Source organism: Gorilla gorilla, chromosome 2 (assembly GCF_029281585.2).
Source record: "Gorilla gorilla gorilla isolate KB3781 chromosome 2, NHGRI_mGorGor1-v2.1_pri, whole genome shotgun sequence".
Classification (NCBI taxonomy): Eukaryota; Metazoa; Chordata; class Mammalia; order Primates; family Hominidae; genus Gorilla; species Gorilla gorilla.
Genome location: NC_086017.1, coordinates 165,271,270 through 165,287,052, shown reverse-complemented (window position 1 = coordinate 165,287,052; position 15,783 = coordinate 165,271,270). Strand labels below are relative to the sequence as shown.

Here is a 15,783-nt window from a genome sequence, read left to right as displayed (position 1 = left end):
GTCTCTGGCCGGGTGCAGTGGCTCTCGCCTGTATTCCCAGCACTTTGGGAGGCCGAGGCAGGCGGATCACGAGGCAAAGATCGAGACTATCTTGGCTAATATGGTGAAACCCCGTCTCTACTAAAAATACCAAAAAAAATATATATATATATATAAAGTCTCACAATACTAATTGTTGGTGAGGACCCTGAGCAACAGGAACTCTTGTATACTGCCTGTAGGAGAGTAACTTGGTAATCTACTTTACATAACTCTTTGGCATTATCTTCTAAACCTGAGTATACAACAATTTCATGTATATGAAATAAAAATTCATTAACATAAAAGCAATATTTATTACATGCCAAAATTGGCAACTACTCAATTATCTACCATCAGAAGAAGGGATTTAAAAGTATAGTATAGCTCCACTGTGGAATTCTGCAAAGCAATTAAAATGAACAAACAGCATCTTCAGGCAAAAACATGGATAAACTCATTAACATATAGTTTTCATAAGGTTCTGTAATGGCTTCCCTAGGGGATCGGCAAATTATTTCAGTGGACAGACTCTTTTAGCAATTCAGAAATATCCCAGTGCTGAGATGGTTTCTATCTGGAAAGCCAGCTCCATCTGGGGACAAGGTTTTATAGGGTTCTAAGGGAAGAGGTACGTATAGAGGTCACTAAAGGGGTCTGTAGATGCAAGGTGGACTGTGGGGCCAGGGAAACATTCAGACACTGGCATAAAGTCCCTGGCATAAGGAGCAAAGAGCAAGTCTATAGCTGGGGCTACCAGAATCTCTCCTGAGGTCTTTATGCTGGGATTCTTAGGCCTGGCTGTGGATCAAGAGTAAATTCTGCTACAGTGGGGATTCTCAAGCATCTGGGAAGAAAGGGGCTGCAGAAACATGTGAGTCCTCCAACTACAGAATCCATGGAGGCAGAGACTCTGGGTGACGTGCTTGGCTTCTTGTCTCTGGCCTGGGGTCATTGTCACTGATGTTGGTCTTGCTGCTTCTCCTGCTGAGTGTCTTTGGCTCAGTTATTCTTGAACCACACCAGAACTTGCACTCAACTCAGGGTGAGTGTTTTAGCCCATGCCTCCATTTCTTTGTGGGTTGGCCATCTCATCTTCTCATAGTTTTTCTTTAACTCCTATCACTGTCCTCTATTATAGATATGTTCCTGACCCTTCCTTCTTGAAGGGACAGCTGTGTAACCATTCAACCATCTGGCCATCAGTTTCCACATCTGTGAAATCAACTTCTGCCTCATGGAGCCATGAGTTCCCAAGGTACTTGCAATCCTTTACTACTGCTGTTTCTACCTGTTGTTGTCACTTTGTTCTGAAGAACCACTGTGAGTTGGTTCTGCAAATGTGAAGAAATGTGAGTTTTAGGGGGTTTGTATGAGCTCTACATATGGATAAAGACAGAACTTGTAGTTATGAAAATATAATGAAATCTGAGCTCTACCATTTTCTAGATGAATCTTTGAATAAGTCCCTAAATCTCTCTGACTGTAATTTCTTTATCTTGAAAGTGGAGGTAATACTCCTAGCCCAGACAACCACCCAGACTGGGTGTGGGCGTGAAATTTTAAAATGCTTATGAAAAACACCTTATAAAATCTATACACAACAAAGGCAGACATTTATTATTTATTCACAGGCGCTGAATTCTCACAGTCAAATGAACATATGAATTGCCTGAGAAGCATTTTATTTTTTTTATTTTTATTTATTTTTATTTTTTTTTTGAGACAGAGTCTCGCTCCGTCGCCCAGGCTGGGGTGTAGTGGTGCCATCTCGGCTCACTGCAATCTCCGCCTCCCGGGTTCACCCCATTCTCCCGCCTCAGCCTCCCAAGTAGCTGGGACTACAGGCGCCCGCCACCATGCCTGGCTAATTTTTTCGTATTTTTAGTAGAGACAGGGTTTCACTATGTTAGCCAGGATGGTCTCGATCTCCTGACCTCGTGATCCGCCCGCCTCGGCCTCCCAAAGTGCTGGGATTACAGGCGTGAGCCACCGCGCCCGGCCGAGAAGCATTTTCAAAGCACTCAAGGTCGACTCCTGCTTAGACCACACTGGTCTTGTGGTCTTGAGATGATTTTTATTCTGTGGGCTGCAGCAGAGCCCATGAATCTGCATTTTATAAAGCAGCCAGGTGATGTTGAAGTAGATGACTTTTAGATCTCACTTTTAGAAAATTTTGGTTTCACTTTGGGTAATATTAACTTTTTCACATGCAGATGTTATTTGTTTAAAGAAACCTTTAGTATTTCCCTATGAATAGAGGGGATATTAACATTGAGCATCAAATTAGGGATGCTAAAGGAGCTCTCTAGAACGCTTTCTTGAGGATATAAGTAGAATTCTGATAAGCAAAAGGAAATTTTCCAAGCCAAAACTTTGATGTGTGTATGTGTATATATACTACTTACATATATTTTTTCATGCATCAATTGTTCATACCCCTTGTTCACACCCTTTGTGCATTTTTATGTTGGGCAGTTGATCCTTTCCTTATTCAATGTGAACACCTTGAGTATCTAGGAAAATAGGCTTTTGCTGGCTATATGTCTTGCAAATGTTTTTCTAGCTTGTTGTCTTTTGACTATGTTAATGCACTCATTGCTATACAGATTTACAGCAAATATTTCAGTAAGTATTTTCTTGAACCACACCAGAAATAGTGCTTAACTCAGAGTGAGTGTTTTAGCCCGTCCCTCCCTTTCTTTGTGGATTGGCCATATCATCTTCTCATAGTTTTTCTTTAACTCTTATTACTGTCCCCTCTGTGATTATTTTTTAAAAAGTAACCAAACTAGGAGAATCGCTTGAACCCAGGAGGCAGAGGTTGCAGTGAGCCAAGATCACACCACCGCACTCCGGCCTGGTGACAGAGCGAGGCTCCGTCTCAAAAAAAAAAAAAGGTAACCAAACTTTCTTTGGGAGCACTTTTGCCCAGAGGGCATGTCTTACAGTAGATATTTTGGCACTAGTAATAGACACCTCAACAATAGTGTTTCTTTCCCTCCTTTTCTCTTAGTGTATACATCACTGAACCAGTTGCTTTATTCATGTTTACTCTTAATCTTAGTGCCTCATCAGATATTACTGTCTGTACTTTACTATGAGACCTACAGAAGTGTTACAGTGAGGATACTCTTTTCTTCATTCCCTACCCTCTGAAACAGTTTAAAGAGCCTAAGACTGACTCACTTGTTTTTTGAAAACTGGAAAACTTCGCAGTGAAACTGCCTGAACCAGGCTTTTTTTTGTGGGATGGCTCTTTAATATTTCTCTCAGGGTTATTTCTGTATTTGGATTTTTTAGCTTTTCTTGAATCAGTTTTTGTTTTTATATTTTCTTAGATGTATTGAATTCTTTTAACTGCCTTAATCACCTCTGTTTCTAAGATTTGTTTTATTTTCTGTCTTACTTTTAATATTCTGCATTTGTGCACTCTTATTACTATTATTATTATTATTATTATTTTGAGATGGAGTATCACTCTATCACCCAGGCTGGAGTGCGGTGGTGCAGTCTCGGCTCACTGCAACCTCCGCCTCCCGGGTTCAAGTGATTCTCCTGCCTCAGCCACCTGAGTAGCTGGGATTACAGGCGTATTTTTAGTAGAGATGGAGTTTCGCCACGTTGACCAGGCTTGTCTTGAACACCTAACCTCAAGTGATCCAATTGCTTCAGCCTCCCAAAGTGCTGAGATTACAGGCCTGAGCCACCGCACCCGGCCACTTTTATTTATTTGATTAATATTGCCATACAAGGTAGCTTATTTAAATTTGGCAATTTTTTTAAGGTTTCTTATATGTATTTATCAATTCTACTGACTCTTTTCTAAGTTATTTTTTTTAATCACTAGTAATGTCCTCTGTTTTTCTTTCTTTTGTTTTATTGTTTTTCTAATTTCTTGAATTGAATAGTTTGTATCAGTCTGGATCCAATTAGAAGAGGGAGATAAGCCACATAATTTGAACAGGGTAGGTTTAGTATAAAGAATTATTAACCACATTAAGGCACTAAAGTAATTAGGGATTGGCTGGTTAGAAGTAAAGAGAACATTAAACACAGGAATAGCACGTAGAAGGAACAGCCACTACTCTCTGGGTTGAGATGGAGCACCCAAGAAAGAAGCTCCCACTCTCTGCCCCACCCCATCCCTGGGGCTGGAATCTGACCTTGTTGGAGAGAATGCCCTCTTGGCTCACTGGATGGTAAAGAAGTCTCTGTGATGCTGCATCAGTGGAACTTGCTGGAAATCTGCTCTCTGAAACTTGCCAAAAATCTGCCCTTTAGTATGCTAGGAAAAATTGTTCACAGGAAGGTGTCTCACTCTGTTACAAAAGCACCCAAAGGGGATATTGGGGGTGGAGTGGGAGAATTTCTGGCCCCCGAGTGCTGCTGTCCACTGCAGTGTAAGAGCTTGGCATTGGAGAAGCTGCAAGCACTGCAACTGGCAGGCTGCTAACCTCTAGGTTATGTGGCTGCCATGCACTACAAAAGTTGAGCCCTCAAGAAGCTATGAGTGCTTCAGGAGCCTGGTGCTGGAGAAAGCCACCCACTCACACTCTTAGGAGCTTGCCTCATAAGCACACCAGAACCAGGAAGCAAGATCCTTTTTCTATTACAATGTCTCTCCAACACTCTTTACTGATAAAGCTTCAGTGCCAGCCAGCAAGCAAAAAACATTTGAAAGACCGACCAAGATTCATTTTACAGAGCAATCACGAAGGGTAAATTTGGAGCTGAGAGGCAATGAATAGATAATTGACACATATTTTTCTTCTTTTTTTTTTTTTGAGACGGAGTTTCACTCTTGTTGCCTAGGTTGGAGTGCAATGGCACGATCTCAGCTCACTGCAACCTCTGCCTCCTGGGTTCAGGCAAATCTGATGCCCCAGCCTCCTGAGTAGCTGGGATTACAGGCATGCGCCACCACGCCTGGCTAATTTTGTATTTTTAGTAGAGACAGGGTTTCTCCGTGTTGGTCAGGCTGGTCTCGAACTGCCGACCTCAGGTGATCCGCCTGCCTTGGCCTCTCAAAGTGCTGGAATTACAGGTGTGAGCCACTGTGCCCGGCCTTATTTTTATTAATGCTTATTGAATAATAAAAGTATTTAAAAGTATGCATTTTATTCGGAGTAAGGTGTAAGTACTTCTCATAAATTTAAATGTTGTGTTGTCATACTTATAGATCACTGGTACTTTCTAATTAGTCTGCTATTGATGCTTTGAATTTCTGTGACTCAATAGTGTACATTTTATTTCTAGTTAATAAGTGGACTTTTATTTATTATTTGTGTTTTGTTGCCATACAAATATTTACTGTTATTATATTGTTGTCAAAGAACGTGCCTTTATTAGTTGTACTATTTGGAATATATTAAGAAACCCTTTCATAAAATGCATCATGAATTTTGAAAAGAATATGCATTGTCTATGTGTAAAAAGCTCAATATATATACATGCTAAGCTTTTAAATTATATAATGTATATTATATTTGTTAGCTTGTTCTGTAGAAGACTGAGAGACATAGATTAATGTCTGATTTTTTTCAATCTATTCACAGAATTTCTCACAAATTTGATTAGGTATATTTTAAAACTGTTATTTAACACATAAACACTCACTGATTTAGCTTGAAAAATTATATTAAATTCTTATCATTGTACGTTTGCCTAGATGTCTGGCATATAGTAGACATTTAACAAACAGAAATTTAATTATGGCCTTAAATTTTTTAAAAATAATTTTGAATGCCACTTATTTATTAGCATCAATATCATATCACTTATATTGATTGGAATATGCTTTAAAATATGTTAGCCAGAAAAAAGTGTATGGAAGAGATGACAGAAGATTGACCAAAAAAAAAAAAAAAGTTGATAATCACCAGTGTTGGATGGGGATACATGAGGGTTAATAACAATATTCTCTTTTTTTGTTTATGCTTGAAATTTTTCACAATAAAAGGTTAAAAATTATGTATATACCATCATTTATTAATTCTCCCCTTGTAGGATAAAAAAAGTTCATTCTTCTAATAGTTTCAGGTTATTATTATTTGTGATTATAATAAATTATTTTAATTTTACCTCTCTTTAAAAAACTACTTTCATAATTTTTACAATATTTGCAGATTATGTCAATAGCTAATTAGACATTAATTCTAAATAATGTTGTAGAGGATATCTAGAGTTCAGAACTGGCTGAGTTGGTAGCGCTGGAGGAGATGTGCAGTGTTCAGTGACTGCTGCAGTGGTTTCCACCCTATGAGTCATGTGGCAAAGGACTATGGGAGGCTACTACTGATCAATGGCTCATGAGAAATTGAGGCCCGAGGTCCAGTGGCCCCCAGTGAACTGAATCCTGCCAGCAACCACCTGAATGAGCTTGGAAATAGATTCATACCTAAAAGAACTTTAAGATGATTGCAGCCGCAGCTGACATCTTGATGGCAGCTGTACAGGAGATCCAAAGACAGAGGACCTGTCTTGTATGGAGGCAGGCTGTGCCTCCATGTAAACTGTGAGACAATAAATGATGTTTTAAATCACCAGGAATTTGTTGTACAGCAAGGAATAAATAATATAGTACCTAATATAGTCCCAATAGATTATTTTTCTGTTCAAATTTACCTTAAGTTAAATTAACTTAATTTCTGCAAACTAGAACCTTGACTGATATAATCACTATAGTTTCCTTAGTAACATTTCAGTTCCATATTTTTTTATATTACTGAGTCAACTGTAATATTCACTTGAGATTTTCTCAGAAATGGTATGTGCGTGATAGATTCTATAGCTCTCTTTTTCTTGAGTATTTTCAAATGCAAACTACATTAAGAAATGCACCACCAAGTAATGAAATAAAATGCATTTCTTATTGTAGGGTGGGATTGGAATCAGTTCCACCCAAGCCACATGGTTATTACACATTAGAGGAGGGGTTAGTGAGGACACAGTTACAATACCACACAGTGATTTTAGAAGGCATCTGTGTTTGTCCCAAAATACCCACTTTAATGGATGATGAAGTCATTGAGCATTTCATAAAATTAATCTAGCTTATGAATGACCTTGACTTACCACCATTCCTTCTGAATGTTTGACCCCTTCTAGAACAATTATTAGAGCAGAGGTCACAATCTGGTAGACCACAGATGGGTTTTGTTAGGACCACACATTGTTGGTCCACATAATACTTTTAAAATTTTGAATAAGTTGCCAATCTTTTAAAAATCAGGAGATTTTGCATTAAAAAATATAGATTTCTGGCTTCCCTTGAATCAGACACTCTCTGGCAGTGCTGAGCACACACTCCCTCATGACAACAATAAACTGGAGCTGAGTAGCAGCTGCCTACTTCAGACAAGGCATGCATTTTCCAGGTTTCTACAGACTTCTTTGGACCATTTTGCATGCATAGGTACCCTTTGGCCTCTGTAGACTTGTTAGTCTGCAATCATTGTCTAAGGCCCTGCTTATGAGCTTGTCCACCCACTGTACACGTGCACTCAATATGGTAACAATTGAGCTTACCCAGTACTGACCCTGGATTCCATATGGCAAAAAATGTTGTAAATTGTGGCTAAGAAATAACTGCTTGGTCAAGAGCTACTTTTCAGAAATTCCTCTGCAGAGTCCATATGCACATAAAACTATAAAAAATGGAAAATTATTCTTTTGTCTTTATTAAGGACTAAAAGATTTAAAAAGATGATATTTTTAATTGGCAAATTTGAATCCTGGACTTGTTAAGTATGAGTAGAAAAAGATCAATAGTAAAATAAAGCAAATGTAATATGCTTCATTACACCTCCACATGCAGTGTAATATCACCCTTGCTCACTTCAACAGACAGTAAACCAGGCCTAAGTCAATCAGAAAATAGCATTTCCTAGAAACACAGGTTACAGCACAATAACTTTATTGGGCTGTTAACTTAGATTTTAGAGGTATAAGAGATTCTAGAATTAAACTATTCAGTGTACTTATTTTTAGATGAGGAAATGAAGTCCTTAAGAGGTGATGTGAATTGGCCAAGGACCTGTAGCTGTCTAGAGGTAGATTGAGACCATAGCTGAGTCTCCACACTCTGTCTCTTTTATTTAAATTCATTATGTTGCCTTTAAAAATGAGTATCTTTCTTAGAGTTATTTTGCATTCATTATTCTCTTACAACTACTATTATTTATATTATTTTACAACTCAACTCCATTCCTGCCTTATTTACCATATAATATTTCCATACTGTATGCCTCCCTACTCCGAACTCAAGATATGTATTGTTAATTTTGCTCATTTTATAACTGTGTCAATCAGGACTCTTCTAATCACTAGAAGCAGAAAACCAATCAAACTGTCCTTGGCCAACAACTTTTTGGTTTTTTTTGACTCAGAAGTCTGTTGGTGCTGACTTCAAGCACTGCTGAATGCAGGGCCAATGATGTCATCAGATTTATTGATCTGCTCATCTCTGTCCTCTGGGTGTATTGGACTACTTCTGGAGCAGACAACTTTCTCTAGACATCTGGGGAAGATAGGTCCAAGCAGTACCATACGTCATAATCATAATTTAGTAGCCAAATGGAGAGGAGTTTCTTCACTCAAAATTTGTATATTGAGCTCAGAGAGAGACTCTGATTGGCCCTTACTGTGTACCATGTCTGTCCCTTATACCAATTTCTCTGTCCAGAAGAATATGCTGCTATTATAGGTTCAGATTGGATCTTGTTTTTATCATTAGGGGAGAGGATGAGTTACTATGATGAAGGGCACTCACTAGTATTACATGGAACTGGAGGATGGGGGGTGTTCCTTAAAAGAAAGGACTGGCAAAGGACAGGGATGCTGCTAAAAGAAGAGGTATGGAAAAGAGTATTGGGTGTTTACAAATAATACCTATCAGAGTCTGCTAAAGCAATCAAGCAGTCAGTATCGTTGCACTCAGTATGATTGTGTTTGGGAAATAGAATAAGATTCTGCTCAATTCCTATGCATTCAGGAGATAGACGTTGTCGGGTTCCAGAGAGTATATCCAATGATGGCAGCAATAGTTATTTACGTGAGGAAACTAGAAGTGCTCTAAGAGAGACACAAAGCTGAGTGAGTCAAGCGTGGAGACGGGATGAGGTTGAGGGAGTTGAAGATCAGGCATGGGGATGGTTTAATGAGGTTTGCACAAAGCCAGCTTTGTTGTTTGTTGGTCTTACCATGACAGCAGTATCTTGCCCTACAAATGGATTCTTAAGTTGTTTCAAAACTCTTGACAGAGTTTTGAGACTTAGAGCAATAGAGCTTAGAGCAATAGAGCAATTGCTGGGGTAAAGTGCAAATTGGTTTAAACTTTCTAAAGTTTACAACATGTATGCCCTTGGACTTAGCTATTCCCCTTATCAGAATTTATCCTATGAAAATATTTATACAGAAGATGTTGCCATAAGCTGTTAGTTTTTTTGTTGTTTTTTGTTTGTTTGTTTGTTTCTTTTTTTAGATGGAGTCTCGCTCTGTCACCCAGGCTGGAATGCAGTGGTGTGGTCTCAGCTCACTGCAAGCTCTGCCTCCGTGGTTCACGCCGTTCTCCTGCCTCAGCCTCCCGAGTAACTGGGACTACAGGCACCCGCCACCACGCCTGGCTAAGTTTTTGTATTTTTAGTAGAGACGGGGTTTCACCATTTTAGCCAGGATAGTCTTGATATCCTCACCTCCTGATCCATCCGCCTTGGCCTCCCAAAGTGCTGGGATTACAGGCGTGAGCCATGGTGCCCAGCCACTGTTAGTTTTTATTGTAAGTAGTTAAAAGATGAAAACAACCTAAATGTCTCATAGTATAAGATCGGGCAAGCAAAGAAATAACTGCAAATACAAAGGAATACATTGCAGGCATTTAAAATGCTGTTGTAAAAGACTATATAAAGAAATAGAAATTTGTTAATATATTGTTACATGAAAAAAACTTCTGAAATGGTTTGATATTAACTTTCATTATGCTCAGTTATCTATCAGACAATTATATTATCTGATTTAATCCTTACAATTCTATATGGTAGGTATTATCATGTTCCCCATATGACTTGTTTTCTCCAAACTTAATTTCCTTATCCATAAGTGGCATATGGTTCCTATTATAAATCATCACATATATGCACACATAGACACACAATATAAATGAAGAGAAAAATTTGCAAACCAATACTTATTCTTGCCTTTTTTTTTTTTTTTTTGAGACAGAGTCGTGTGGCTCCGTTGCCCAGACTGGAGTGCAGTGGTATGATCTTGGCTTACTGCAACCTTGGCCTCCCGGGCTCAAGTCATTCTCCCACCTCAGCCTCCCGAATAGCTGGGACTAAAGACATGTGCCACCACGCCTGGGAAATTTTTGCATTTTTTGTAGAGACTGGGTTTTGTCATGTTGCCCAAGCTGGCGTAGAACTCCTGAGCTCAGGCAATCCACCTGCCTCAGCCTTCCAAAGTGCTGAGATTGCAGGCGTGAGCCACTATGCCCGGCCTGTTGGATGCAATCTGATATTTTCTTTTTATTCCATTTCATTATAATTTACTTAATTCTATTCCATCCTACTCCATTTTAAAAAAATAATAATTGCAGCCCATAAAACACAACCCACTAATGGTGTAGTGCCTGTTACTCAGCAGATGTTGGGTAAATTCCAGCTATTATTCTTACTGTTATTATTATTAGTGGTAGTAGCATTAAGATTGTATGAGGTGGTAGTTAAAGGCTGTGCCCTTCAAAAGTAGTAGGGAATTGATGGATTGAACTTATTTTGGTTTTACCATAAGCTTCAGAGTGTAGAAGTAATCCGTAAGCACAGTGTAGATTGACACGATTAGTATAGATGTAACAGATCTGAGAAAGCAGGTGAGTTTGTTCTGTACTTTGTAATAAATTCAGTTGTCAGTGATGATGGCAGTAAAGCTGGAACTTTGGTTTAGAGAGGCAGAGGCAGCCAATATTAAATGAAGTAAGTTAGAAGACTGCATTGACCAACACACTTCAGAGGTATTAGGACTCTTTCAGTTGCAGGTTATAGAAGCCCAAAACCAGGCTTAATGGAAAAATAATTATTGGCTTATATGCTGAAAAATCTAGGACATCTACTGGCTTCAGGTATTGGTGGATCCAGGCCCTTAAAAAAGTCCTCAGGAAGCTATTTTTAAATTACTGTCTTTTGGTTATACTTTACTCCACTGGCTTCACTCTCAGTCAGGTGCTTTCTTAATGGTGGCCTCTGGCAACTTCAGCTCCAAAACTAGAAGAAAAAGAAAGTGTGCCCTGCTAAGTTCCAATAAAAGTCTTGGGCCTGGTTCTCTTTGACTTGCATTGTACTCCATCCTGGACCCAATTTCTCTAGCCGGGAAGACACATTTTTGTGATTGGCTGGAGTCCCAGAGCCACACAGACTGAATGAAAAATAGATGGGTTGCCGAAGGAAATGAGAGTGCTGCTACCAGTAGCAGGGAGAAGCAGGATTAGGGAGACATGGGAGTACAAAAACCAAGAAATGTTTACAATAGATAGTAATAGTTCAGAGCTAGACAGAAGATCAGAAATCCATGTAGGTAAGCAGCAGGTTTCAGAAACCCATGTAAAATGAATGGTTATGAGGGGCTGAAATCCAGGCATTAACCACAAACAACTTTGGAGCAGTAATAACAAAAGAATTTAGAACTCCAGTTACCCTTCTGTGGTTTGCCGGCCTGGTGTGTGCAGAGACATCTAGTTAGGAGCATCCTCCTTAGACAAGAAGGGGAAAAGAGACCTACAGCAAGAGAATTGCACTGAACTGATGAATATTATCTTAATTTTTTTTTAAAAAAGATCCTCAGGCAGCCCTGGGGTGGGTAGTAGTGTTTACACACACACACACACACACTGAGGTCACACAGCTAGAAAGTGTTACAGTCAGTATTTCAGCACAGCTTTGTCTTACCCAAAGCCCATGCTTGTTACATCTGCTTGAAATTTTGTTCTTGTATTTTCCTGAATGATGAATCCTGAGCTACACTTTAGAGTGTCCAGATGTATCATGCATCTCTGGGCTCCCATAACACTTAATTGACACCATGACAGCAGAATCTTTTAACACAGTGCAATAATCAGTTGTTAATATACCTGTCAATGGTCTTAATTTGTTGCTCATGCACCCAGTGGTAAAAAACAAATCTGGGAATAGCCTCCTGGATATGTATTTTTATGTTTATATACATTTGTGACATAAATATACTATTCCATATTTATAATACTAATGTTAGTATTAATATTAGATGGCAAGCTCATTGAAGGCAATGGCCGTGTGATTCATCTTTATCTAGAGTTTTGCATGATACCTGAAATGTAGCCACAATAATACAATTTTCCAATAAAAGTTTTTGAACATATACTTTGACATATGACAATGATGTAGTTGTCCATTATCGCTAACTACTTGCTGTATGTTATCCTAGAAAATAAAATCTTCTTATTAACTCTAAGTGATAGGCACTACTTTTCCCATTTTACAGATGAGAAATCTGAATTTACGTAACAGTTGACAAAACTTGTATTCTAATCCAGTTATTCAGAGTCCCCAAAGATACTGAAGTTAAATACTATGCTAAATTTTTTTTTAACACATGAAGTGACAGTGAGTCAGAATATTGATACTGTTCTGGAAATTTAGAATATAGACTGTTAAAACTTTTTTTAAAGACAGGGTTTCATTCTGTCTCCCAGGCTGTATTGCAGTGGCACTATCACGGCTCACAGCAGACTCGTCCTCCCTGGCTCAATGAATCTGCTGGTCTCAGCCTTCCGGATAGCTGGGATCACAGGTTCACACCAGTACACCTGGCTAATTTTTGTATTTTTTTTTGTAGAGATATGTTTTTGCCATGTGGCCCAGGCTGGTCTCCAACTCCTAGGTTTACCATTCTCCCACCTCGGCCTCCCAAAGTGCTGGGATTACAGGGCTGAGCCACTGCATCCCCTAAACACATAATTTTAGTTGTTCATTAAACAGCCATGTGTTAGTAACATTTTTGTAGATTTACGCTTTGCCTTTCTAACTAGATTATAAGGCTCTTATGTGTGCATAAATTTTTACCATTTTCTATTCCACCTTGCATTGCTCAGATGCTTAACCAGTGTTTTTGGGTGAGTTATTTTTGAGAAAGACCAGGGAAAGTTGTATGTGGGAAAGTAGGCAAGTGTGAGTAGAGAGGTGTCAGGTGGGTGGACATGGGGTACGTAGCATTGACAGCGGAATGGCTTTCAGCCCACTGTCCACACATCACATACCACAGGCTGCTAAATATCCTAGAAAATTCTTGTTCATCATTGCTTGATTGAAGAGGAGACCTAACTGAAAAGAAAAAATTCTACAGAATATTAGGCACTAAGATTTCACAACTTCACTATCCAACAGTAAGAGTGGCATAGAAGTGATCACTCTGAGTTACTGATGATGTTATTTAAAAGAAGAAAATTTCAAATTTCATTCTCAGTAAAAAGCCAAAGGTTTAAATAAATGGAAAGCAGCCAGCAAGGGAATGGTGTCTGCAGTGCTGGCTAACATAATATACAATGCAAAAAGGCTTCTTCGTAATGAAATTCAACTTAAACATGGGGAGACACATTGTCCTATTTTAAATGCTACAAAATGATAGCTATGACCTGAGAACCAGAAAAAAATATAAATGACATTGCAATCCGGAAATGAGAGAATGTCTTAATTTTCTGACAGCGTTTTTTTCCCTGCCACTAAATCACCTGTATCAGGCAAGGCCTTGCACCCACCTTGTTGGAAATGAACTCACTTATCTACTGTATTTCAAAAGTGAAATGATGGTATAAATTCATTTAGATATAAAATTGAAGAAATTTCCTTATGTATACATGTCTCAGAGCAACACAGCTGTGCCCTCTAGTGATCATTTTCTTCTGTTGTTTTATGAGGAGTCTTGAAAAGCATTGTAACAAATTTACTCCAGGTTCCTCTTCTATTTTATAAATTAGTTTTTTGTGGGAGATGATTGCTACTTTGGAAAATAAATGCTACTTTGGCACTAGGTATAGTGATTGTAAAACAAAGAGTTCTTTATTTTTGTTCTCTGGAGCTCCATTTTCTTCACTTATAAATTCACTTTGTTGGGCCATGCCTTCAATTTCACCCTAGTCAGTTACCAGAGGATTGGATTGAAGTATAAAGAATACATATATTCAGTATTGCAAATCAGTTGGATCAAGTCAGGGCAATTTTTTTAAGGAATATTAACCTTCCTTAATACATGTTGTGAAATGTGATATGGCAAGAACTCTGTTAAAATTTTTCAGTCAAATTTGATCCTTGGCTCAATTTGATTTACCAGGTATACAAGTGTTCATGTCTCAATCCTTTGCTCGGTTGTAAATGCCTTGTATATAGGTATTGTATCTTCTAGAGCCTGGCATTTTGCACTATACTGTGTTTTGAAGTGTTCCTCAAACGCAAAAAGTTTTTTTAAAAAATTAAAACAATCAACAGACTTTAAGTTGCAAGTGCAAAGAACTTTTTTTTCTGGACCATTTAAGAGAAAGTTACCAATATAATGCCCTGTGTTCCCTGGATATTTTAATATGTGTTTTCCAACATTAATATGTTACTCTCACCTAAACCTCAGACTTTATTTCAGTTGTCCCAATAATGTTCTTTTTTACCAAAGGATCAATTTCAGGATCATGTGTTGCATTTAATTGTTACTTCTCTCAAGGTTCTTCCACTCTAGAAAAATTTTTCAGTTTTTTTCCCCACTTTGATGACCTTGATACTTCCTAAGATACCAGCCAGTTATTTTGAAGAACAATCTTCAGTATGGGTGTGTCTGAAGTTGTCTCATGATTATATTTAGGTGACACATCATTGGCAGGAATATCACAGAAGTGATGCTGTGTTCTCAATACATCCTGTCAGGTGCACATGATTTTAACTTCCCCCATTACTGATATTTTCACTTTTATTACTTGATCAAGGTGGTGTCTGCCAGGTTTCTTCACTGTAAAGTTACTCTTTTTCACTGTATAATTTTAGAAGTATTTTGTTGGGAGTTCTTTAAGACTATGTAAATATCTTGCTCTTCATTAAACTTTCAATTTATTCATTTACTTATATCTCTTAGGGTTCATATTTTCTATTTTATTCCATAAGCTATAATTTCTTAATATCATTATTTATTTTAATGTTCAAAGTTCCCCCAGTTTGGCCAATGAGAACCCCTGCAAGTTGATGTCTGTGTGATTTTGACACGTTCTATTACTTTTTCAGCACAAAAATTGATCATTTTGTACTTTCCTTCCTCCAGCCCTGGAATCTGCCATTTTTTCCAAGAAGTTTCTGCTTCCTTTTAGTAGAGAATAATATTTAGAAACAAGATCTCGGCACTAGATACTCCTGCTGTCTCTCAGAAAACTAAGCTAAGGAATAGATGTGTGCGTATGTACACACACACACACACACACACACCAATGTTTATTTCTATATCTATATTTATTGAAATGCATAAGTTTATTGTCAATAGCTCCAGTTTCTGTTCATCACAGAGTTAATTCTAGTTGTCTTTTTTCCTTTGTTTTAATTCCCCTTTCTGCGAGTGAGAAACTTGGCTCTTATAGTCCTTAATAGATTCACTTAATCAACTTGCCTAAATGTTGCCAATGAACATTTTCCCTGCCACTCCAACCAGGCATCGCACTCTGTGTCTGGTGGCTCGTATGCCTGTTCACTGTCTTGTTCCAGCTCT

The 15,783-nt window shown here is 38.3% G+C and overlaps 1 long non-coding RNA gene across 1 annotated transcript in view; it reads left to right on the top strand.

Moving 5' to 3' along the window:
- Positions 1-15,783, top strand: part of LOC109026404 (uncharacterized) — a 98,210-nt gene that overhangs the window by 11,375 nt on the left and 71,052 nt on the right. Inside the window, exons 2-3 of the long non-coding RNA XR_010132984.1 lie at positions 1,160-1,276; positions 2,802-2,918. This is a non-coding gene — a long non-coding RNA (uncharacterized lncRNA). The remainder of the gene's footprint in view (positions 1-1,159; positions 1,277-2,801; positions 2,919-15,783) is intronic.